The sequence below is a fragment of the Kogia breviceps genome, chromosome 10, assembly GCF_026419965.1.
Source record: "Kogia breviceps isolate mKogBre1 chromosome 10, mKogBre1 haplotype 1, whole genome shotgun sequence".
Classification (NCBI taxonomy): domain Eukaryota; kingdom Metazoa; phylum Chordata; class Mammalia; order Artiodactyla; family Physeteridae; genus Kogia; species Kogia breviceps.
Window position 1 is genome coordinate 6,203,125 of NC_081319.1, and position 24,459 is coordinate 6,227,583.

The 24,459-nt window shown below is 48.7% G+C and overlaps 2 protein-coding genes across 14 annotated transcripts in view; both read right to left on the reverse strand.

Moving 5' to 3' along the window:
* ATG7 (autophagy related 7) overlaps nucleotides 1–24,459 on the reverse strand; it is a 319,810-nt gene that overhangs the window by 265,687 nt on the left and 29,664 nt on the right. The gene's annotated exons all lie outside the window — the stretch shown is intronic.
* The window catches only part of HRH1 (histamine receptor H1), a 74,043-nt gene that overhangs the window by 19,902 nt on the left and 29,682 nt on the right, over nucleotides 1–24,459 (reverse strand). For 2 of the 13 annotated variants that reach the window (XM_067043433.1, XM_067043427.1), the window contains exons 1-2: nucleotides 5,336–5,664; nucleotides 4,670–4,786 (exon numbers count right to left, since the gene is read on the reverse strand). The exons of 5 other annotated variants lie outside the window; for them this stretch is intronic. The gene's annotated coding sequence lies outside the window, so the exon portion shown is untranslated. Of the gene's footprint in view, nucleotides 1–4,669; nucleotides 4,876–4,904; nucleotides 5,059–5,335; nucleotides 5,665–9,422; nucleotides 9,587–24,459 lie in introns of those variants that run through there. 6 more of the 13 variants (XM_067043426.1, XM_067043434.1, XM_067043428.1 and 3 more) reach the window with 6 other exon arrangements.

Sequence of the window (24,459 nt, forward strand, 5' to 3'; positions counted from 1 at the left end):
GGGCAGAGGCAATATGATATTCACTTATAATTCAGCACTTAGCCCAGTGGTTTTCAACCTTGGCTACACATTGGAATCACATGGGGATCGGAAAGAGAAAAACAAATACCGTATGCTAACACATATATATGGAATCTAAGAAAAAAAAAGGTCATGAAGAGCCTAGGGGTAGGACGGGAATAAAACACAGACCTACTAGAGCATGGCCTTGAGGATACGAGGAGGGGGAAGGGTAAGCTGGGACCAAGTGAGAGAGCGGCATGGACATATATACACTACCAAACGTAGGGTGGATAGCTGGTGGGAAGCAGCCGCATGGCACAGGGAGATCAGCTCGGGGCTTTGTGACCGCCTAGAGGGGTGGGATAGGGAGGGAGGGAGGGAGATGCAAGAGGGAGGAGATATGGGAACATATGTATATGTATAACTGATTCACTTTGTTGTAAAGCAGAAACTAACACACCATTTTAAAGCAATCATACTCCAATAAAGATGTTAAAAAAAATACGAATGCCTAGGTCCCACCCTTGGACACGATTCTGATTTCATTGGTCTGGAGTGTGGTGTGGGTCTTAGGATTTTCAACAACTCTCCAGGCGCAGCCAAGATTTCGAACCAATGTCCTAACCCAAAGCAGAGTGGTAGGGGGAGCTCAGTAAATGATGAATGAGTAACTGGAGGAATCCTGCCTTTAGCACATAAGAGTCCTGACTCAACACGCCGTTTGCAGGGTTTCATGTGATGCTAACTCATTAATATATTCAGGAAGTATTAATTAAGCAATAATGCGGTACCAGGTGTTACACAAGGCCAAGCTGCTGGAGATGCAAACATGACTAAGACGCCCACTTCTCCCCCTCATTCCAAAGTGCTTTAGGGAATGCTGAGCCTGGGTCCTAGCCCATCCACGAACTTTCTGTCTTCCTGATTAACTGGCCAGTCCACAGCCATCACCCCCCTAGTGACTGACAGCAAACCTTACTTTGGGCTGTTTCCTTCAGCAAATGGAGGCACAGACTCTATTCTTCACTCCCAGAGAGAGAGAGTTCCTGGAGGGTGTGTGTGAGTCAAGAGACCAAAAAAAAAAAAAAAAAAAAAAGTGTTTCTCTCTAGACTTCTTCAAACCCTGCAGAAGACAAAGGCAAGTCTCAAGGGTCAGACCAAAGTCCTGTGCTGCTCAAATAAATTTCTTTCTGACAATCCAGGGCCTTAGGATATGATTAAGATCTTAATTACCCCAAGGTAAAGGCACTTTCCTTCCCAGCTGCTGCCCCCTCACTGCTTTAAGATTTTGCACCGCAGATAACTGAAGGGTGGAGGTAATGACCATTAGTGCTACCTTCTGTGGTGCAGACTTTGATAACACATATCTCCTCCTCTCGACCGTCCTAACAGCTTCCCAACTGGCCATCCCGATCCTGGTCTTGGCCCCTTCAGCCCATTCTACACACAAAAGCCAGATAATCTTTCTAAAACCACTAGTTCAACCACTTCTTCCTCCTCTTTGAAACTATTTTAGTGCCTTGCCACTGCTGTCAGGATGTAACAGGATACATAGGGTAAGCCCCCGAGGTATCATTCAAGTGTAACCCAAATAAAACTGGGCTGCCTTGTGTCCAGTCCAACCATGGTATTACATTCAGAAGAAACTTCAGTCCAACATCCAGGGGGAAAAAAAAAAAAAAGAAAGATGGAAAATAACTTAAACTTTTACTGAAGACTCTCAAAGAGGCAAAAAAAAAAAAATTCTAAAGAAGCTCTTCTCCCATCTGTCACGCAATAGTGCCACTTCCTGTGTCAGCTGCTTGCCCTCAAATCTCCCTTCCCCCCAGCAAAAAACTTGACCTTGCATTGGCTCTGCTCAATTCTTACCCACTCTCCAATCTCTCTGACCTGTGCAAGGGCACCATAAATCCACTTAGCTGTCGCAGTGCCTCTTCTCTTGTTTATTCATTCCTGCAATAAGCACAACAAAAGCCCAAGAGACAAACATTCAGAAACAGATCCTACTCTGGAAACTGAGGCAGAGGGCCAGGCAGTGACTGGACCCAACTTACTGGGTAGCCTCATCTTTTTTTTTTTTTGGTGGTACACGGGCCTCTCACTCTTGTGGCCTCTCCCGTTGCGGAGCACAGACTCCGGATGCGCAGGCGCAGCGGCCATGGCTCACGGGCCCAGCTGCTCCGTGGCATGTGGGATCTTCCCAGACCGGGGCACGAACCCGTATCCCCTGCATCGGCAGATGGATTCTCAACCACTGTGCCACCAGGGAAACCCTCATCTTTTGACACTCCACTTTCCCTGAATAGGCCTGGCTCTTTCATCCCCTATACCTTTGCAAATGCTGTTCTTCCTGCTAGGGATGCCTGACTCTAAAGCCACACCTGGTTCTCACCTAGTCAAAAACAAAAGGAGTTAAAAGCAATGCAGAAACAAGGTATGGAGACAAAATAAAGGCATTTAAACTTGAAGGAAGATGTAAAACTGTCTCTATTTGCAGATAACACAATCTTGCACACAGAAAATGCTAAGGCATCTCCAAGACAACTATTAGAGCTAATAAATGACTTCAGGGGAGCCAGGTCCTCAGTTTGGGGTCAGAGGGGCCCCTCTGTTGCCTGGATCCACTCTTCCCAGCCATTTCCCGCGCACGTGCTTTGCTCTCAGCGAGAGTGGGTGGAGCACCCTGTCCCACACCGCCCGCTCTCCCCTCTCTGCGCCGCGCCTGGGCGGTGCCTCTGTCTGCACTGCTTCTCTCCCACCGTCACCTGATCTCTGCAGCCTAGAAACAAGAGCCACGTTTACTGAGGCTGAGTTGCACAAGCATCATCTCATTGAATCCTCACAGCACCCCCTGAGGTCGGAACTATTATTATCACCCACAGTTTTCAGCCGAGACTCTGTCCCCATCCCTTGCCCAAGCCCACACTATTATATGGCCCTGCTGGGCTGCCTGACTCTGACCTCCGAATTCCCAACCTAAAACTTGGGAAGATAAGATAGGCCCAGCTCCAATGCCACCTCCCCTGGCTACACAGGTCTCTTCTCTCCCCCAGCCAAACACCAAGGCTGCAAAGGTATCAGTGCCTCCTTAGGACGTTTAGTGCTGACTCTGTAATGTGGTCAGTTAAGTAGAGCTTTTATCTCTTGAAGTGGGAAGTTACTCAGAAGCAGAGCCATGTCTGGATCAGCCCGGGCCCTCCCGTGTTGGCACAGCCTGGCACACAGTAGGTACACACAGCACATGAAACAGTACGGGAGGAGGGGGATGACAATACACTAAAGAGAAGGCACGTCTGTTCCCTCTGGCGTGTCCAGGGGAGACGGTGTCACTCCTGTGGGGCGTGAGGGCCGCGTGTCGTGGGTGGGGAGGGCTGCTGCGGAGTCACCCTGCACAGAAGAGCCCGCTCTTCATGGCACGGGATGTGTGCGCACATCTTTGTCTACTATGTATTTGGCCCATGGCACGTGCTCGGTGAGAATCTGTTGAGTGAATTTGCTGTGAGACTTTGAACCCTTCTCTCAACTTCTCTGCGTCTCCTCCGTCAGACAAGGAGTTTGCGCCAGATCAGAGGCTGTCAAACTCCCGTCCCCCAACCCCCTTCCTTGGGAGTGCCACTACTGGTGCTGGTAAAAGTGTCCGCCACACACATAAAAGCAGACGGCTCCGGTTGGAGTGAGGAAGCGGTGGACCCGCAGCCCCATCTGCCACGGGCTCTCCCTTTCTCTTTGCCCTCAATTCCCCAGAAGCCCCTCAGAGCACAGTTTGATAACCACCAAGCGAGGTGAACCCAGAAAGTCCTTATTGCTTGAAAATTCAGTTTGCTCTTTATGGAGCATCTGCATTTTAAGAGAGTAGCTCCGAAAAGGGAAAATTCTTTCTGACGCATCTGAACAACTATTACTGCTCGAAGGGTGGAAGGCGAGGCAGCTTGACTGGGAGAAGGAGAGAGGGTTGTTTCAGGGTGGAGGGTGGATGCTTCCCAGGGCCTTGAAACCACCCTGGACACAGGGGCCACTTGCTCCCCCTCGACCGCATGTAAGTCGGCCTGCCACACACAGCGCTCGGGCAGCCGGCAACCTGGACCACCGCTGCTTCCTGTCAGTCTGCGGTCTTTTTCCTAAGCGCGCATCTGCTTCAATCCTGCTTTTTCTCCACCAATTTTTCCCTCTCCTTGTTTTCTAGAACTCGCTAAAACCTCCACAGGTTATAAGCAACTTAAATAGTGCCGTGAACTCGGAGGAAGTTGAACAAAGGGATAAGTGACAGGCAAAGAGCCTTAGATTTTGGTATTTTAGTTAAAATTCCACACAACACCTGGGATTTGTAATCACATGTAAACCACTTAGCTTCTTACAGAAACAATCACGGACATCATGAAAAGGAAAATAATCACAGTTTTCATAAATGGCTGTCAAGAGAAACCTCCCAATCCAGGGAAGTTCCAGATGGGAATGTACCCCGTGCTCTGGTTCCTTTGTCCCTCACCCCCACCTGGCCCCTGCCTCCTGCTGCTTTGCTATTTCTCCAGGTCCTAAGCCCAGGGTCTAAGTGTTAGAGACGTGTTAGCGAACTATGAGTACCTGTTCGTACTCCACAGAATCACAACAACTACCCAATAACCGGAATAAAGGATTGATGAACAATTTTAAGGAAAAACTTACATACCCATGTTCATAGCAGCATCCGTCACAATAGCCAACGGGTGGAACCGATGCAAGTATCCATCAACGGATAAATGGATAAACAAAACGTGGGTATCCATACAATGGAATATTATTCAGCCTGAAAAAGGAATGGAATTGTGACACGACACCTGCTACGACATGGATGAACTTTGAGGACATTATGCTAAGTGACATAGCCAGTCACAAAAAGACAAACACTACGATTCTGTTCATACCTAGAAGAGTCAAATTCATACAGACAGAAAGTAGAATGGTGGGTGCCGGGGGCTGGAGGCGGGGGAGCGGGGAGTCGGTGTTTAACGGGGACAGAGTTTCAGTTGTGCAGGAGGAGAAAGTTTCTAGAGATGAATGGTGGTGACAGTTGTACAGCAATGTGAACGCACCTAATGCCACTGAACTGGACACTTCAAAACTGGTGAAAATAGTAAATTTTACGCTCTGTCTATTTTACCACAAGAATTAATAAATAAGTAAGTAAATAAATAAACAAGAAAGCAGGCGGCTCCTTGCAGCATTCGAGATGGAGTGGAGGCAGCCTCAGGGTTTCCTAGCATGAAAGGATTTGCCACTTGCAAGCGATCTTTAGAGGGAATCTTCCTGGGAATCCAGGGTAGGGTGAGTGGAGGTGTCTAGTAGCTGCCAGTACCTGGACTGAACTGTTAGACGTAAAATTAAATTTTCTTGCAAACGTATTCCTCTGTCCAGATACTTCAGGGAGTGGCGACTCCAGGCTCTCCGTGTGACTTGATTTCCCCCATTCGCTCCGTTAAGCGACCAAGGACTGGCCGTCCCTTTCACGTCGCCGGGGAAGCAGGATTCTGCCCAACGCGGCTCCGACGCGCAGGTAACCCCGCCCCGAGGTTGCTGTCACTGCCCTCCACTCGGCTGTTCTTCGTGTTCGCCCAGCCCGATAAAGGCAGTAGAGGGCAACCGATGCTTATGGGAGACAGCCCAAGCCTACTGAAGTTAAAAACAGCATGATTCTCCCTGCGGAGAACGACAGAAAGCAATTTACTGTCTCGGTCCTGTGTCTGGGGGTGCGTTTTCACCTGCCGGTGACATGGGAAGCGCCGACAATTCCACACCTCTCCTCGCCTGCTGCTTCCTGGGATGACCGAGGCTTTGTTGGAGGAAACGCAAGCTTGGGCAGGCTCAGCCTTGAGCTCCACGGGTCCCAGCAAGCAACCTACAACCTCGGTTAGCAGTCTTACACACGACGGGGATTATCGGGGAAAGGAGGCATCCAACCACAGAGAAGCAACTTTACCAGGATGACACAGCAGGTCAGAGTGGAGAGGAGAATGGCATTTGGGGCTTATTTCCAGGAGCATAACAACTCACGTTCACAGCACTAACTCTGGACCAGGCATGGTGCTAGGGGACTGCATGCACTGTCATATTAAAAGGCCAGCACAATGCTAGGAGCTAAGTACTATTATAACTTCTTTTCCAGATGAGGACACTGTGAGCTTAAGTAACTCCCCACAGGTCACGGAGCTGACAGGAGGCAGAACCTAGGTTTTATCTGGATCAGTGTGACTCTTCTCTCTGTCAGTATCCAAAATCTCCTTTCCTTTTTTTTTTTTTTTTTTTAAAAGATTTATTCTTTTTTTTTTTTGGTTGCGTTGGGTCTTCATTGCTGCGCGCGGGCTTTCTCTAGTTGCAGTGAGCAGGGGCTATACTCTTCGCTGTGGTGCGTGGGCGTTTAATTGCAGTGGTTTCTCTTGTTGCAGAGCACAGGCTCTAGGCGCACGGGCTTCAGTGTTGTGGCACGCAGGCTCAGTAGTTGTGGCTCGCGGGCTCTAGAGCGCGGGCTCAGTAGCTGTGGTGCATGGGCTTAGTTGCTCCGTGGCATGCGGGATCTTCCCGGACCAGGGCTTGAACCCGTGTCCCCTGCACTGGCAGGCGAATTCTTAGCCACTGCGCCACCAGGGATGCCCCTGTCCTCCCTTACTTTTAAAAAGGGTGTTTTTTTTTTTTTCTGATTGTTGTTGTTGTAAAATACAACATAAACACAGAAAACCACACATCTACAGTATGAATTAGTGGATTATCATAAGGCAAACACCACTCAGAAAAGAAACAGCACTTCGCCCCCATCCCTGGAAGCCCAGTGCACATGTCCCATCCCACTCACAGCCCACGTGGTAACCACTATCCTGACTTTTAAGGAATCACTTCCTATGTCTTTTTTTAAAAAAATTGTTTTATTACCCAAATGTGCATCTCTGGACACTACATTCTGGTCCATCTGAAAACTGTGATCTGTCTCTTGGGTCTCTTTTAATTTATGGGTTCCTCATCTACCCTTTTCATTTCCTTTCATGTGTTCACTGGAAGAGCCTGGGAGTTTGCAGCACCTCCCAGTCTGACGTTGCCAAATGCACACCCAGCGTCCAGTTTAATGGCTCCTCTGTCCCTCTGCAAACTGGCAGCTGGTTCCAGAGACTGGATCAGACTCAGGTGCTTCTTTAGGTGGTACACAATGTCTGCTTGCCTCATTTTTGGATAATCTTAGCAGCTGTGGATACTTAATGTCTACATCTACTCACATGTTTCCTTTAAAAAACCTTTTTCTAAATTGTGGTAAAATACACATAACATAGAATTTACCATCTTAACCATTTCTAAGTGCAAAGTTCAGTAGTGTTAAGTATATTCATACTGTTCCACAACCAATCTCCAGAACTCTTTTCATCTTGCAAAACTGAAACTCTGTCCCCATTAAATGACAGCTCCCCACCCCCCACCCCCAGCCTCTGGCAACCACCCTTCTACTTTCTGTCTCTAGGCATTTGACTGTTCTAGGAACCTCAGATAAGTAAAATCGTATGCACTATTTGTCCTTTCTGACTGGCTTATTTCACTTCACACAATGTCCTCAAGGTTCATCCATGTTATCTCATGTGTCAGAATTTCCCTCCGTTTGAAGGCTGAATAATATTCCACTGTTTGTATAGACCACACTTTGTTTATCCATTCATCTGTCACTGGACACTGGGTTGCTTTCACCCTTTTGCCATCGTGAATAATGTTGCTATGAACACAGGTGTACAAGTATGTCTTCAAGACACTGCTTTCAATCCTTTCAGACAAATACCCAGAAGTGGAGTTGCTGGTCATATGGTGATTCTATGTGTAATTTTTTGAGGAACTGCCATTCTGTTTTCCACAGAGGCTGCACCATTTTACATTCCCATCTTCCAGTCCCTTTTACCGTCCATCTCTGCTCCTCACCACCCGCACTGTTCATAGCTCTCCACTACCCACTGGACGAACTGAAAGGCAACGTTCCCTGTAACAGTCCCAAACTGGAGACTACATAAAGGTCCAGCAAAAAGGGATCAACTGAATGGTAGATCCCTACCACTAAATCCCAGGTCGCCATCTATAATACTGTTGTGGGAGAGTATTTGATGGCATAAAAAGATGCCTCTACTCTTTGTTTAAGGGGAAAAAAATGGTTACAAAACAGAATATGAAGAGTGAATTCTTTTTTTTTAAAGACAACTATTTGTTTACAGGAGAAGCTCTCTTCACTAACCTCCACTTAATTGATTCACTAGATTAACCAAAATTCGCCACCCTCCACCCCCAAGTAAACATGGTGACCCAACACCTCTAGTTTTACACCTTCAGTTCCCAACCATTGTGTTGTACAAAAACTAAGAGATAGCTCTGTTTCCAAATTTGTGTGTTCTGATTGCATTTACTGTATACCAATTAGCAAATTACATATGACACAGGACGGTGAAATATGAGTGCAAAAAGAATGCTTCTATGAGAACAAAGTTTAATGCTTGGGGAAGATGCATTAAGCGAGTGTCCACTGAGAGATGGATGAGACAACTGTAAAAGTCTGGGGACACCACCCCTTTGAGGGGACCTACCTTTCTGAGTTACCATCCTGGGGCATCAATTCCTCCCCCTTTGTTATCCTGAATGCCCACAGCTCTCCATGGTGAGTTATCAGCCACATCACGCTCACCAACTGTGCAGACTCAAGAAATTATTTTCTTCTGTTGCAAACCCTCAGGTCAGCATCTTATAGGTGTATATACATCTCGTTCCTGCAAATGAGTGGTATTTGACCTACTATTCTCCCGCTTAGACCCATGGCAGACATTACTAATCAATCACCAGATTCCTTTCTGCCGAGTCCACACTGCTGTCTCAGAAACCCTCTCTGGGCAGCCATAATAAATCAACTGGAGTTGACATTAGAGATGAAACCTGTGCTGCCTCCCCAACTTCCCTAAAGTTACAGAAACTTCTTTTTCAATCAGGTAGAAAATTAAACATATACAAAGCGTCTGAAGTCTTGGCCACTGGGCCCTTGGCCTGAATATACTGTCTCGTGCATTTAAGTGCTCAGTGTTCATTGAATGAATGAATGAAAAATGCTAGTCCTCCTGTTTTCTTAAGTTAACCATTTAGTCCTTCTGCCTCACACCTTCCTTCTTGGTTTCCCCTTACACCTGTGCTTTGAATTTCTTCCTAGTCTACGAGACAGAAGGATACCACCGTGCCTAGAAATTCCACCGTAACCTTTAGGGATGTGATACTCCATTCAGGGTTATTTGCAGGTGACCTCCAGAGAAGAAATACAAACACCTAATAAATCCGTCCTCCTTGGAGAAGGAGTTGTGGAGAGCCAACAAAATGATGCCCAGGGATTGCTTACTGACTGCAAAGCCCTCTGCCCTAAAAAGGAGACCGAAAATCAGACTTACTCTTCGTTCTATTGTTGCACTCGCTGGTTTCTCTTCTCCCAGGGAGAAAAAAAGAAAATGCTTCCACCCCATTCTGCTTCCCCCCCGCCCCCGTGTTTTGCAGTCCCTGAAGCTCAAGAAGCATGCCTGACCACGCTCCCTTTTGCCTCTTCACTCACACTGCTCCTTATTCCTGTGCTAGTGTTCCGCAAACCGAGGATGACCTGCTGAGAGCCTGTCCCACCCAGAGGCCCGGCTCCCATGCCGCCCCCGCCGAGAAGCCTTTCTTGATTCCAGCCATCTGGGCGGAACCGCTGCCACCTCTCAACACAACAGCCCTTTGGCAAATCTCTTTCATTTTCTTTAGCACATTCTGTCTTACTCTGCTGGTCTAAGTAAGAATAGCCTAAGGTCAGTCATCATTTACTGAGGACGCTGAGTGTGCTGGTCTCCATGCTAAGTACTTATGCACTGTCTCATTTACAGTGCAAACCCCCATAACCTTGCTCATTTTATAGACTTGGAAACTGAGGCTCAGAGATGCTAAGGAGCTCCAGGTCACACAGCTAGTAAGGAAGAGAGCCAAGCATTCATTCATTCAATCAACCGATCATGACTTATTAAGGGCTTAAAATGCACTTGACATACTCCAGATGTTGGGAAAACAGGAGTAACCAAGTCAGAGTTCCCATCCACAAGGAGCTATCATTCTGACGGGGAGAGACAGATCATAAAAAAATAAAAAATAAAAAACCAACAACACAAGTAAATAAATACTATGTGAAGTGTTGAGAAATGCTGTGAGGAAAACAAGGGGTTAGTGATGTTTGGGGTGAGTGCTATTTTGTTTAGGATGGTCAGGGTAATGTGGTGACTTCTAAGCAGAGACCTAAAGGAAGTGAGGGAGTGAGTCTTGCAGAGATCTGGGGTAAAGAGCATCACAGGAGGAGGAAACAGCCTGTGCAAAGGTCCTGGGGTGGACACATCTTTGACGTGTTCAATAAACAGCAAGGAAGTTAGTATGGCTAGGGCTGAGTGAGAGGGAGATGAAGTTAGAGAGGTGACAAGGATTAGATCACAGGCCTTGCAGATGTGGGAGGGACTTTAGCTCTGACTTTGAGTGAGATGGAAAGCCACTGGAGGATGGCTCCCAGAACCCGTGCTCTAGTTACTATGCTACACAACTGATGGATGCATGAATGAATGTCAGAAGGTACTTGGGAATGTTTTCTCATTAAAACCAGCAGGATGGCAGCCAGACAGTCCGAAAACAAGACAAGAGAGGGCAAGATGTGAGCTAGAAAGGATGGCTGGTTGTTAAGGGGAGCACGACCACCCCTCGGTTGTCAGGAGTCTCTGTGGCTCCTCCACAGCACAGGACTGGGTGGGGCTCTGTGATGGCCTCACTGGATCCTCTAACTGGACTTGGTGAAGGGTAAATTTCCCAGTCCTCTCCCTGGGAGGTTTCAGCCTCTCCCTGAAATGTGTCCTTTGTTCATAAGAGACGGCGAGAAAAAGGCAACTTCTAGAGTGACTCACCAGAGAGAAATAAAAATTGTGCCCAGGCTGGAAAGAATCCATCTGAAAGTGACACGTTTGCCTCCAGAATATATATATCAAGTTCTTTTTTTCTTCTCCTTTGAAGTATGGCAGAGCCTTCTCACACGCACTGCCTCACAGCCTGACAGACACAAACTTCTGAAATTCCTGCCTTTATTCCTGCCGCAGTTCTCTCTGAGGCAAAAACACATAAAATACATACCATGGGATGTGGCCAGCCTCCCGCCCCCCGCCCCACCCCACCACCAACCTGGCTGGGAAGTGCCACCTGCCGGCAGGACAGCAAGCGTATGCCCTGGCAGCCCCAGGACGGTCCCAATTACAAATATTCTTCTGCTGGGTGCCCTGACCTGTCCACCGTCCCCCAACTTTGCCGTGCGTGAGAACCACTGGGGAGCTTGTTAAACGCAGATTCCAGGGACCTGCACTCAGGAGGTCGGGGACAAGGCCTGGAAGCTGCATTTTTAATAAGGAGTCCCAGATAATTCTGTTATCGGTGGTCTAAGAAACACTGACCCAAACAACAGAGACTGGCCAAGAGCCCAAACTTTCTGCATCTAAGCCCACAGGACAAAGCGGCCCCCAGTCCTTTCTCAGACCATGAGAAGCACACTTAGACTCCAGGTAGGGCTGTGAAGCCTTCCGGGCAAATGAGAACAGAAGAGAATCTTGAAATCCCAGAGTCTCTGTCAGTGTTCGTCTAAATCCTCTGCATGTATCATCCTAACTTGAGCTGCCCAGGGTTTGCTCTCTGGTCCTACCCGGGAAAGCCCAAGCCCTGCGGTTTACAGCTGCCCTGGATGCAGCCATAACTGGAGAGGGTGCCAGACCTAGCCGTGATCGGGAAAGATAACCAAAAAAGGCCTACTTGTGATTATGAAATACTGTTTCATTTCTCAATTTGTCAAATTTACATATTGACAATAGGTACTCCCATAATAGCTGGAAATAAAAGAGCTTGGCATCGACGGTTGCAATTCACCAGAGTAGGAGCCCGCATATAGCGCCTGGCTGCACCCTTTCCTTACGACTTGACAACGCTGGTTTGAGGGCCCTGTTAGCTGCCTGCTTTGGGCGCAAAACTGCTAATTAAAACCTTCCCATGATGCACTCCACCCCGTTCACATCTCTGCTCAGATGCCACCTTCCTTGTCCGTCTGGTCTAAATAATTCTCCCCAAGCCCTCTCTCGTGTCATATCTAACCTCTTAGCCTGCTTGATTTCTCTTCAGAGCACCCGGCTCTCACGCAGGGGCTCCTGACGCACTCCCTCCACCCCCTCGCCCTGGCCAGCAAGAGGAAGCAGTTTGTGCTGATTCACGGTTCACTCCGTAGAGACTGTGCTCTGTTTTTGTGCATCTCCTCACAACTACCCTAGGAGAGAGGCCTTTGATGATTCCTCCTCCATTTTATAGATGAAGAAACCAAGACTCAGAGAGGTAAAGGGTCTTGTCCAAGGTCACACAGCAGGTAGCTGGAGAAGCTCAGACTCCAGGCCACCACTCCCGACCTCTAGTCAGTTCTGACTTGGCCAGGCCTTTGACTCTCAGCATGACCTGGCCGCTACCTACCTCTCCTGCCTCTCCCTCCCACCGCTGCTGGCTGCCCACTGGCACTCCCGGGCCCCTAAACTTCAGCGCACCCCAGCACCTCACACCTCAACGCCACTGCTTCCTCCAGTCACGCCCTTCCCACTGCAAACCTCCAGAGACTTCCACCCTTCTTCAACTCTCAGGCCAAGTGTTCCCGCCTCTGAGATTCCTTCCTTTCTTGACTCCTCCCCAGGAAGACGAAGGGCCTCTCCACGCGCCCGCACACGCCACTCCCCTGAGTTCCCTCCACCACCACACTTCCACCCTGCTCTGTCATTGTCTGTCCCCTCCTTCAAGTCTTTGTGCCCCGTGAGGATAAAGACAGCTGTCTCTCTCGGCCCCAGGCGCAGGGCACAGGGCCTGGCACACAGCAGGCACTTGGGAACTGAAGAGCAGCCTGACTAGAGGGCTTACAAATGAGGTGAGGAGTCAGACAGACATGGTCTGAGCTCCAGTTCTACCCTGTACCAGCTGTGTGACCTTGGGCAAGTCACTCGCTGAGCCTCAGTTTCTACATCTGTAAGTTGTGGTGAGGATTTAATAACATAATTAAAGGTAAAGAGCTCGACACAGGGAACACTCCAAAAATATCAGCTCTAATAATGATGATGTCAGTTGAATAATTTATTTATACATCTGGCCACAGGTAGAGGGGCCACAGAGGTGGTGGTGGGAGGGAGTGGGGTCGGGTGCCAGAGGTAAGTGCAGGTTAGCAGGCCAATTCTGACATCTAAAATGGGAAACCAGCCAACCAACGGGTGGCCATCCATGCGAAAGGGCAGGTATTGGGTGTACCCCAGCTTCACAGCCAGATGGACCACAAGGACGGGGCATCCAGGACCTGAAGAAAGTCTAACTGTAAGACAGTGGGCCTCTGACAGCAACAATAAGAACTCTATTAGCCTAGGCTTTGTGGGTAGAACTACCCATACGGAATCTGGGGAACTGGCAGAGCTAATGAAAACATCCAACATTCATGGGCCAGGTGCTTGCCAAGTGCTTTCCATGCACTACCTCATTTCATCTTCACAGCAGCCTTATCAGGTGATGCTATCAGTGTCTTATTTCATGGAAGAGGAAACTGAAGCCCAGAGAGGTTAAGAAACTTGCCCAAAGACACACAGCCAATGAGTGGTAGAGCTGGGATTTGGACCCAGGTGGTCTGGTTCCAGGGAACTGCTTCAACCCCTCCTTGCCCACATCAAGAGGCCAGGACAGGGCAGAGACTGCAGGTGGGGTTCACGGAGCCCAGAGGGGAGGAAGGTGGCAGGAGCCCGGAACTTTGTGCTCCCTACATCGGGGTCACGTGATCCGAACAGTTTCTGCACAATGTGTTCTTCCTGAGGTGGGTTTTCTGGCTCCGGCAGGAAAAATTTACGCCTGGAGCCCTGCCAGAGGCAGCTTGGTGGGTGGCAGAGCATACACTTCCCCTATCCTCAGACCTACCGACCAAGCAGAGAGGCACCGACAGGAGAGTCTTGTGTCACGGGCGAAATTGCCTCCAAATTACCTTCTTCATTAACTGTACAAATTTGCATCTTATTTAGGCTTAATGGAATACAACTACCAGACCCCAAGTTTCTTTCTCTTATTCCAAGCAAGGATGCCACAGAGACAGACCAGAAGCCAAAAGCTGGGGCCGAGCAGAGCCCGGCTGGGCTCTCCCTACAGGAAATCTCACACCTGGAAAAGGAGGGTTGAGGTACTGGGGGGGAGGGCTGGCTGCTGGTGGGTCCAGGCCTGAGATGGGGAGCTGAGGGGGGCCCAGGCTGTGGATCAGGGAAGGCTGGCTCTGCCTCTGACTAGCGGAGTGACCCGCAGTCACCTGCCCTCTCTGAGCCTCAGTTCTCCCATGTGGAGATGGGATGGGTGGCTTGGGGGAGCAGATGAGATCACACCTATGACAGCCTGGTACACAGTGGGTTCTCTTTCTCTGTGTCCTCTCTATGCACTCAAGGCCCACGACGTTGTCTGGAGCTGATCCCCGCCTACCTCTTCAACGACTCACTGAGCGGCACCTTACATCACGCCCTCGCCACACACACACCTCTTAGTCCTTGGAAGACTCTAAGCTCCTTCTTGTCTCAAGGGCTCTGTTAAGTGCTGTTCCGTCTGCTTGGATCACCTGGTGCATCCCTCTGTCTGGTTAATACCTGCTCGTGCTTCCAATCTCGGCTCGAACATCACCTCCTTCAGGAAGCTCTTCTCAGCCCAGACTAAATTCTCCTAACACCATTTATCTGTGGGGTGATTTCATCTGGGCCCTCTCTCCCCTCCCAGACAGTAAGCTCCAGGAGAGTACAGAACACTTTTATTCTGTTCTCTGTTGTATCTCCAGCTTCCACCTCAGGACTCATCATATACCAGGTCCTTAATTCACATCTGTCTAACGGATGAATGTGCACATCTCACTGAGCCTCAGTGAATGCATCTGTCAAATGGGAATCATGACTCCACCCCCCTCATGGTATTGTGAAATGATTAAATGATTTTTGGCACATCGAGGTCAAGAGGTCCTCGAGAGACCACCTCTCCATCTCCCCATTCCTTTTGATTAAGGAAGAGGCAGGAGCAGGAGTGTAAGGAGCTCAAAGACCAGCCTGGCCCTGGGTGGAGGCGGGCGGGCAGCCCGGGGTCCAACGCCGCAAAGGGTCGGGATGCTGAAAGCTGGAAGGAACCTTAGAAATGATCTAGTTAATTGGTTGCCAAACAAAGGCTTCTTTGAATCTTTCCTGCATGAAATAATTTCATCCACCACAAAAGTAAATGTATTAAGGGAGACTCCACTTTCCCAGCTTTGAATTACTCAAAGCCATCCTGTTCCATCCGCCCGGCACCTACCCAGTGTCAGGGTGCCGTGCGGAGACGCCACGCCGAGGCAATTCCGGCAACAACGGAGGCCTGGGCAGGAGGTAAATGATTTCCTTTAACTTCCTGAAATGTTAACAACAGCCCCTGGAGGCTGGGTACAGGGGGCCCGCGTTAAGAGCCGCCATGTGACCACACAAAGCGAGGTTTCTGCTTTTATTTTTCCAAGCTGGCCAAGCTACCTGAGCTCAGCGGGCTCTGCCTGAGACCAGATAGGAGAGCTTTCTTCCCCGGGTGGTTCCCTCTCAGGGGGGCAGTTCCCTGTCAACGACCTTGACCGACAGAGCCTGAGGTTGCATCGATTTTTCAGTCTGGTTTCTGGAAGCCCGCGTCTGATGTCAGGTCCTGACAAACTTCTGTAGAGATTTCCCACCCTGCTCTCCACTCTTGGCACACCCCAAAGGACCCTGTACCCGGCCCCCCTCCTCTGGGCTCCTCTCCCACGTGGAATTCCACCCCTTCCCTGCACTCCACCACCTCCCCTGCCCACCTCTCCAGCCTCCTGTCCCGCTTTGTTCTGGGGCACAATTACTCACGTTCCATAATACGAGGTGCCTTCCCCACCTTGGGGTGTGTGCCTTCCTCCCTCTGAGCACCTGTCGAACTCCTACACCAGCAGCAGGGCCTTCCCCTGAATTCCCGGGCAGCTCCAGTCCCTCTCCTGGAGTCCCCAGGGCTCGTTTCTGTCAGCACCTCTGGAAGTGGAGATGCTGCCTCCCCTTTTGCCCAGAGGGACCCTCTGGAAGGATGGTATTCTTCCTTTGTTTCCCCTGTTCCAGCTCAGACGGTGCTGGAAGGCAGGGGTGGGCCTCGGCATGCCTTTTTCTAGTTGAATGGATCCCCTACAACTGTCCGTGGCATTTTGAGGGCAGGAGCAGTTTTCTGGGAAGAGGCCACCAAAGGGATCTGTTCCCTCCTTAAAGGTAAAGAACCTCCACCCTAGACCCTGAGCATCTCGACAGACGGGAATGTGTCTAATTCCCTGTATCGCACAGCCTGGCACATAGCAGTCCCTTACTGTATAATGCTATCGAGTCATGGAGTCTCTTTGAGCTGGAGATCTAGTCCAACTCTGCCATTTTACAGATGAAGCAGCTGAGCCTCAGAGCCAGGAAACGATTACTCATCTGTCAGCCAGATGGAATGCTTAGGGGAAATATCTTCTCTCTTATGAGTTAGGAAGTAGCAATGTTAATATTAATTTACTCATCCTTCCACTTAATGCCCAATGATTTTTCAAGCACCTACTATGTGCAAGGTACAACCATGGTGATACAGAAATGACAAACGCACAAGCCCCACTCTCGGAGAGCCCATGAGTCGCAGGGAGAGGAGACGCAAGCAGGGGCCACAGAGACACACAGACAGATGAACCCAGAGGAGGGAGGACCCACCTCCTGGTGGGCCTGTGCGAAGGCTTCGTGGAGAAGTCGCATCCGAGCTTTGCACAAGGAGGTCCCAGGCCGTCAATGCCGGAGCTGAGCCCACATCCCTGCTCTGTTCTCCACCAGGTCTCACTCAGGCTGTACTCTCTCTCCACCACAGTGTAACTGCTAGGATGATTTAGGCTAAAATGGATAGAAAACCCCAATTCACTCGGCTGTAGTAATAAGGAAATGAGTGTGTAATAAGGAGATGAGTGTGCACGGCGGGTCCGACCAGACCATGGACACTCAAGGGCCCTAAACAAGCATGAACACCCATCCTTCCAGGGCACAGCATCCGGGGCTCCTTGGTGGCTACTACAGTGTCACCACCATCTGCCTGGGGACCTCTCGAGCTGGAAGTCTCAGATGCCTGGGACTCAACCCACCCGAGCTGTCTCGTCACCTGTCGCAGACCTAGCGGACCCCTTGGGCTCCTCTGAGATAGCTGTGTATTCTGACAGGGGCTCTCCTCCTGAGGACCCTCTCTCCCCACCCCCCGCTGCGGAGCAGGCTGCAAGTGCTGGAGGGTTAACCATCCCCTCAGGAGTGATGCTTAACCAGTTTCAGGCCTGGCCCACAGGGTCTCAGCAGGCCCCCAGGAGGACTGAGGCTCCGTTGCCCGCAGCAGTAATCTGTGCATTAACTCTGTTCATCAGTACCCTCCTTTCCCACTCACCTCCCTAATAAACTCCTTACATCCAAATCCTGGCTTCAAGGTCTGCTTTGGGGACATTGCAAACTAAGCCATCATCTCTCCCCCAGAACTGCTTCTTGTCCCGTGGACTGCACTGCCCTCCTCTCAGATGCTGTGGCATCTGGAAAACAGGGAGTCAACTTTGATTTTTACCCCCATCTCATCTTCCACATCCCGACCATCTCCAAGTGCTGCGCGTTTTACCTCCTGAATGCTTCTCAATTCTATCCACTCTTCTAGATCCTTTTGCTACTGCTTCTGGGCTGGGTCACCGACATCTCTCATCTGGAGAGTGGCTCCTGTCTTCTGTAACCCTCCCTCAACCCCCAGATCTGCCCACATCTGCCCAGCCCAGGCCCACATACGCAAACACCTGCTGGACTACTCCTCTGGGAGCGGCACCTCACGCCTGGCATTTCCCAGTCTCCTCCTGGGGCACCTCTGACCGTGCCAGCCACACGCCTGTAAAGCAGGAAGTCATCCTCAGTCGTCCTCTTTCCTCACCATCCCGCTTCCGCCTTGGGAAGTTCCTTCACGTTAATCCCCTTTCATTTCATGTCACTGTCTTGGTTCAGGTGGCAGGAATGCTATGACCCTCCGCTAACTGGGCTGCCCTCCTCCAGTCCTGCCCTCTCTGATCCTTTCTCAATGTTGCTACGAGAGGGACTGTCCTGAGATGCCATCAGATCATTGCAGCATCCTGTCTCACTCCTCACGGGCTTGCCGTGTCCCACAGGACAAACTCTGTCTTTGACATGAAAGACCCCTTACAACTTGGCTCCACACAGCCTCAATTCCCACCCCACGCCCCCAACACCCATGACTGCAGCCACTCCTAGACCATTTGTACTCTTTCTTGCCTTGGGCTCCACAAACACTCGGGGTGGGCCCAGAGGTGGCAGCTCCCTTGAAATCTCAGTCAGCCATCTTGGAAGGAAGCCCACTTTCCTCTCTTCCACCCCAGAGAACAGCACCGCCGGCCACCTGCACATCCAACCCAGAAGCCAGGCAAAACCAGGTGTCCAGTACAGAGCGGCAACTGTTATTATAGTAAGAGATGGGCCTTCAAATCATGCCTATACTTTTGTCATCCAGTCCCTTCATTAAATAAAATTCTGGCAGCAGGGCCCTGACAAAATGGAAATTAGATCAGAGAGAGAAATGTCTGGAGCGTGGGGAATCAGAAAGTGAGGGTGGGGAATGGAAGCTGCTTTGGGGGGGACTTTGTGGAGAGAGCAGTGAGCAAGCACTGTGGGCGTGCAAGGTGGAGGGCGTGCAAGGTGGAGGCTGTGCAAGGTGGAGGGCGTGCAAGGTGGAGGGCGTGCAAGGTGGAGGGCGTGCAAGGTGGAGGGCGTGCAAGGTGGAGGGTGTGCAAGGTGGAGGGTGTGCAGGAACAGGAGGCGTGGGGGCACAGAGGACCGACTGCAGCTCTTACGACCTACAGCTTTGCTCCTGTGCTTTAGATAGAAGAGGCTACAGGTGGTGAAGGAGGGTAGTGACTGAGGGTCCTGGGGGGTAGCTGGACAACTGACGCTTCAGCTACACACTGGACACTGACATGAAATGAAAGGGGATTAACGTGAAGGCACTTTCCAAGGCAGAAGCGGGATGGTGAGGAAAGAGGGTGATGCCGAAAGACGAGGGGACTCACAGGGCAGCATCCCCATTTTCCAGGCACAGGATGAAGGCTGAAGTTGAAAACGCGCCTGCAGTCACCAGTCTGCAAAGGCAGAGCAAGGACTTTCCAGTCACAACCTCTAAACGTGGTCCTCTTGCTCTGTCCCTAAGAGCGAACGCTGTGGCGTTAGAGACTGTGCAGATAGGAGGGCAGCCTTCGGTGAGCAGTCTTGTTTTTCTAAATTCATTCTGTGCATGCAGCCTGTGACCCCACGGCATAAGCACACACTTCCACAGATGATCTTCAAAGGGCACGCATACGGCGATACACAGCAGTTACAGCTGTGAAGTCACACGGAACAGAAATGACAACTAAATAGCATCGCATTTCTTTACCTCAGTATCCTCTGGGCACTTATATTCTCTCTTGGGACTTGCAGGGCACAAGTGGGTGTTCCTGGGCCTCTGGCTAAATACCACACTTAATCTAGTTAAAACAAATAACCTGTCAGATCTTGCCATGTGATCAAATTGTTTTAAGAATTAACTATTTAAAGTTTAGGTTTGAATAGACAATAGGTTTTTTTTTTTTTTCTTTTTGCGGTACACGGGCCTCTCCCTGCCGTGGCCTCTCCCGTTGCGGAGCACAGGCTCCGGACGCGCAGGCTCAGCGGCCACGGCTCACGGGCCCAGCCGCTCCGCGGCACGTGGGATCTTCCCGGACCGGGGCACGAACCCATGTCCCCTGCATCGGCAGGCGGACTCTCAACCACTGCGCCACCAGGGAAGCCCCCTTCCTATTCTAATGTTTTTACAACTTTGGCCTTATTTCTGGGTTACAATACTTGTGAAATGGCAAACAGCTTATATTAGGAATTCTTCTTGCTGGTGGGAGCAAACAGCAGGGGTGTGTCTGACAGATATTAATAGCATCTACACATGCAACACGTAAACAATGTTTAAAATGGCATTTCTGTCTCCAAAACACCAGCGTTCTGAATGGGGATCTTGAACCTAGATGTTCCTCCTCATCGGAAACTAAGGCCCTCCCCTTTGTCCCACTCCCCCAGCCTCCAACCTTCGCCTGCAGAATACATTTTCTTGTCTAAGGTCTCCTGAACTTGAAACGAGTTTAGGAAGAAACAGCAACCTTGAAGTCAGACAGACCTGAGGCTGAATCCTGATTCTGCAACTTACGAGCTGCATGACACTGGGCAAGGCTCTCTGAACTGCTCCTTGTCTGAGAAATGGAGATGATAATAAATAGCTCTCACAGGGCTGCAGTGAGGATTACATGAAATCAAACAAGTTAAGTTCTTGGGCATACAGTAGGCATTCAGTAAATGGTAGCTCGTATTACTGAGAGTAGGGACTGCATTAGTCAGCCTAGGCTAGGTTATGCTGCAGAAACAAATTCACACCCAAATCTCAGAGGTATAACAAAGCAAATGGCCAGTCCTGGTCAGCAGGGCGTTCTGCTCCACGCGGTGACTCAGGAAGCCAGGATGAAGAGGCTTCATCACCTGAAACACTGTTGATCAACACCACAGGGGAAGTGAGTGCCGTAGGGTCTCCAACAGCCAGTTAAGTGCTATGGACTTGATTGGTTTGAACTAGTTACTGGCCCTGATTGGCTGCCAGGGGCTGGGAAATGTTGGGGAGTGCATGGAGTATTAGATGAGCATTACTCTTTGCGTGATATGGAGCCAAATTCTGTTCACCTTTGGTTCTCCCACAGTGCTTAGCACAATGCCAGGCTTATTAGAGAAATTAAGGCACAAGGCAAAAAGAAGCCTTCTCTGATGATGTAATAATTTTCTAGCCAAAAGAATTTTCTCTCTCTCTTTTTTCCCCCTTTAATCAGATGCTTATTCTCATCCTGAAGTTTATCACTGAAACAAGTATTTCAGAAGTTTTATAAATAATGTTCATTTTGAGGAAGTTTGCCAATGCCCTTCGAATTAAGGCAAAACCCTAGGTCATGTCTAGGCCATGAGTTTATACTTGGAAGAGGAAAAAAGAGAAGAGCAGATGGGACTGCCAAGGATAAGATGACAAGAAGTTTTCATTTCTTAACAATACTTCCACCCCTTCTCGGACCCTTGAGTGACACGGGGATAGGTGGGTGGTTCATGGCACGGAAATCAGTTTAAGGAGGCAGTATGGCTTGCCCATGAGTCCCAAATGAGTCAAGGGTAGACCAGTGTTCCTTCCATACTTTCCCCTTCTTCCCAAACCCTTGCATTCTGCAAAGTCCTCCTTCCTGCCCTACATCCATTGAAACTATTGTGGGTCATGACGCCTGGATACATCTACCCAAGAGAATTCCTGAGAGTTGCTGCTGATCCCCCCCACCCCTTACCCTGGGTGGAGAAAGGGGAGCTCAGGAAAGATCCTCTTCCACGGAAGGAATGGCCTGTCACCGTGTTCTCTTCTGGGCTCAGAGAGGTACTCTGGTCCTGGCTCTGCCACCACGTCACTAGGTCACCTTGGACAACACACCGCTCTTCTCTGGGCATCCCTTTACTCACCTATAAACTCACTTAACAAGCACGCAGTGCAGCCTAAGAGGAGCGCTAGGAACATGCAGGTAACTAAGCCGTGAACCTCACCTCCAAGCAGAGGAGTAGGGCGAGCAGGGGTCATGAGGACTTCCTATGCCAGCAGGCTAGGCGTGGACAACAGGGAGGGTGGAGGCCAGGGGCCGGGGAGGGCTGTGGACAGCTTGCGTGCATGCTGCGATCAAATGGGCCAGCTGCCTCTCAGCTCCGGCCACACTCGCCAAGTGCGAATGTGGGCCCGGTATTGGCAAATCTCTTGATTTTTTTCAAGAGAAGCAGGAAAGACAAAATTAAATATGAAATGTGAGCAGACCAACCAAATCAGTTTCATCTGTTGTCTGGCTGAAGCCCACGGCCCAGCCCGTGCATTTGCAACTCCTAATGGATGTCGATCAGAGGACTTATGAGATTATAAGATTATACAATCCTATTTGATCTGATAATCTGATTAGTTTTCACAAGATCAGGCTTTTAAAAAATATGCATTGTTTCACTCTAATAGGAAAAGAATTACTACGGAAAATTGAAAAAAGGTATAAAAAGAAAATTAAAATACTCTTAATTATTCCTAATCCCATTCCCCCAAAGTTAACATTTTGATGTATATTTTGGTGCGTTTCCTGTCAGCCTTTTCTCTATGCATAAATTATATAAATAACATTATATGTGTGTATATGTTTATGCATGTGTGTATACATGTATATATAACGTTACATAAGTAAACTGTATAACATGAATCTCTTCTAAAATTAGGAGAACAGTATTTTGACTGTTTGGCTTTGCATCCTCATGACATCGTGTCATTATGGATTCTTCAAAAACATGATTTTTTTTTTTTTTTGCGGTACACGGGCCTCTCACTGTTGTGGCCTCTCCCGTTGCGGAGCACAGGCTCCGGACGCGCAGGCTCAGCGGCCATGGCTCACGGGCCTAACCACTCCGCGGTATGGGGGATCTTCCCGGAGCGGGGCACGAATCTGCGTCCCCTGCATCGGCAGGCGGACCCTCAACCACAGCGTCACCAGGGAAGCCCCCAAAACATGATTTTTAACAGTTACATAAAAATTCCATTAATACAGATTTTCCATAATTTATACCTATAACTTACACCTCAACATTTGAAGGTGTTTCTAATTTTTTACTATATAAATAGAATTGCAATGCACATTCTTATATATAAATATTTGTGCATGTATCTGATTATTTCTTTAGGTAAATTTCCACAAGTGGAATTACAGGGTCTAAAGGTATGAACCCTTTTAAGGTTGCTGATATGTATACACTCAATTGCTCTTCATAAAACCTGTAGTACCTTTATGCTTTCACTATATTCTTACTGACACTGGATACTGTCATTTTCAAAACTGAATGTTAATTTGAAGAAATTAAACAAGTGATATTTCATAGGTATCTTAATTTTATCAGTGAAGTTAGATAATTTCCTTCCATATGTTTTCTGGCCATTTATATCTCTTTTCTGACTTGTCCTAAGGCCCCTTTAAAAAAACATTTTCTGTATTATATGCAGGAAACCTTTGTATCACATATGTTTATAATGGGAAAAATGAGATGAAATCTAAATGTCCAGCAACAGGGAAATATTAAATCAGTAAAGGCACAAGTAGTTGATAGACTATTATGTAGTTATTATAATTTGAGGATGCAGAAGCATTGTGGGAAAACACTCATGACATATGTTAAATGGAAAAGAGCAGCTATAAAACTAAATGTGTACCATGTCCCATGTTAACAACCACATAAAAATAACAGTTAGAGTAGGAGCTGTATTTAAGGGTTGGGATTTCTGAAGACATTCTTTTGTTCCTTTTATGTTTCAAAATGTTTTGCAATTCTGTTATATAACCTTTGTAGTTAAGAGAAAAAATACTTGAAAGACACATTTTCAGTTGACTTCCCAAATGCACCTTCCTAGTTTCTTAGGATTCCCCTGTATCCATTTAAAAACATCTATGTTTGTGTCACAGAAGATTAAAAGCTTTTGATTTACTTAAATCTGTTGGCACTTTAATCAGCAGAGAAAAAGATAGCTTTGTTATCAGTAGCAAGCAGGGCTCACAGTAATGACCTTGAGGTTGGGATATTCCAGGCCTTTGGGTCCCCCCTCCATCCTCACGTCACTCTGAGGTTTGGGAAGAAGGCGGTTCTGAAATGCATAGACCTGAGGGGCCTCCAGTAAATAGGGGCCGGGGGGAGAGGAGTTGGGCAGCTCCTGTTGAAAACGAGGAAGCCTTCCACACCTGCAGGGTCAAGAATCACCCACATTAGGCCCAGAAGGGCCCACTTTATAAATGATAAAATTTATAAATGATAAAATTGAAGCCCATAGAGGAAGAATTTCAGGACAAGCAGACCAAGCCTGTGGGATGCCCGAAAAAACCTTAAGCAACGACAACAACATCATCATTATTACTACTAATGTTCCAGCATCAGACACCTTTCAAACCATGTTCTTTTTTTTTTTCTTATTGGAGTATAATTGCTTTACAATGTTGTGTTAGTTTCTGTTGTACAACAAAGTGAATCAGCTATATGTATACACACACACACACACACATATATATATATATATATATATATATATATATATATATATATACACACACACACACACACATATGTATATATCTCCCCTCCCTCCTGGACCTCCCTGCCACGTACCCCCCTCCGCCCCCACAGGTCATCACAGAGCATCTAGCTGAGCTCCCTGTGTTATACCTCA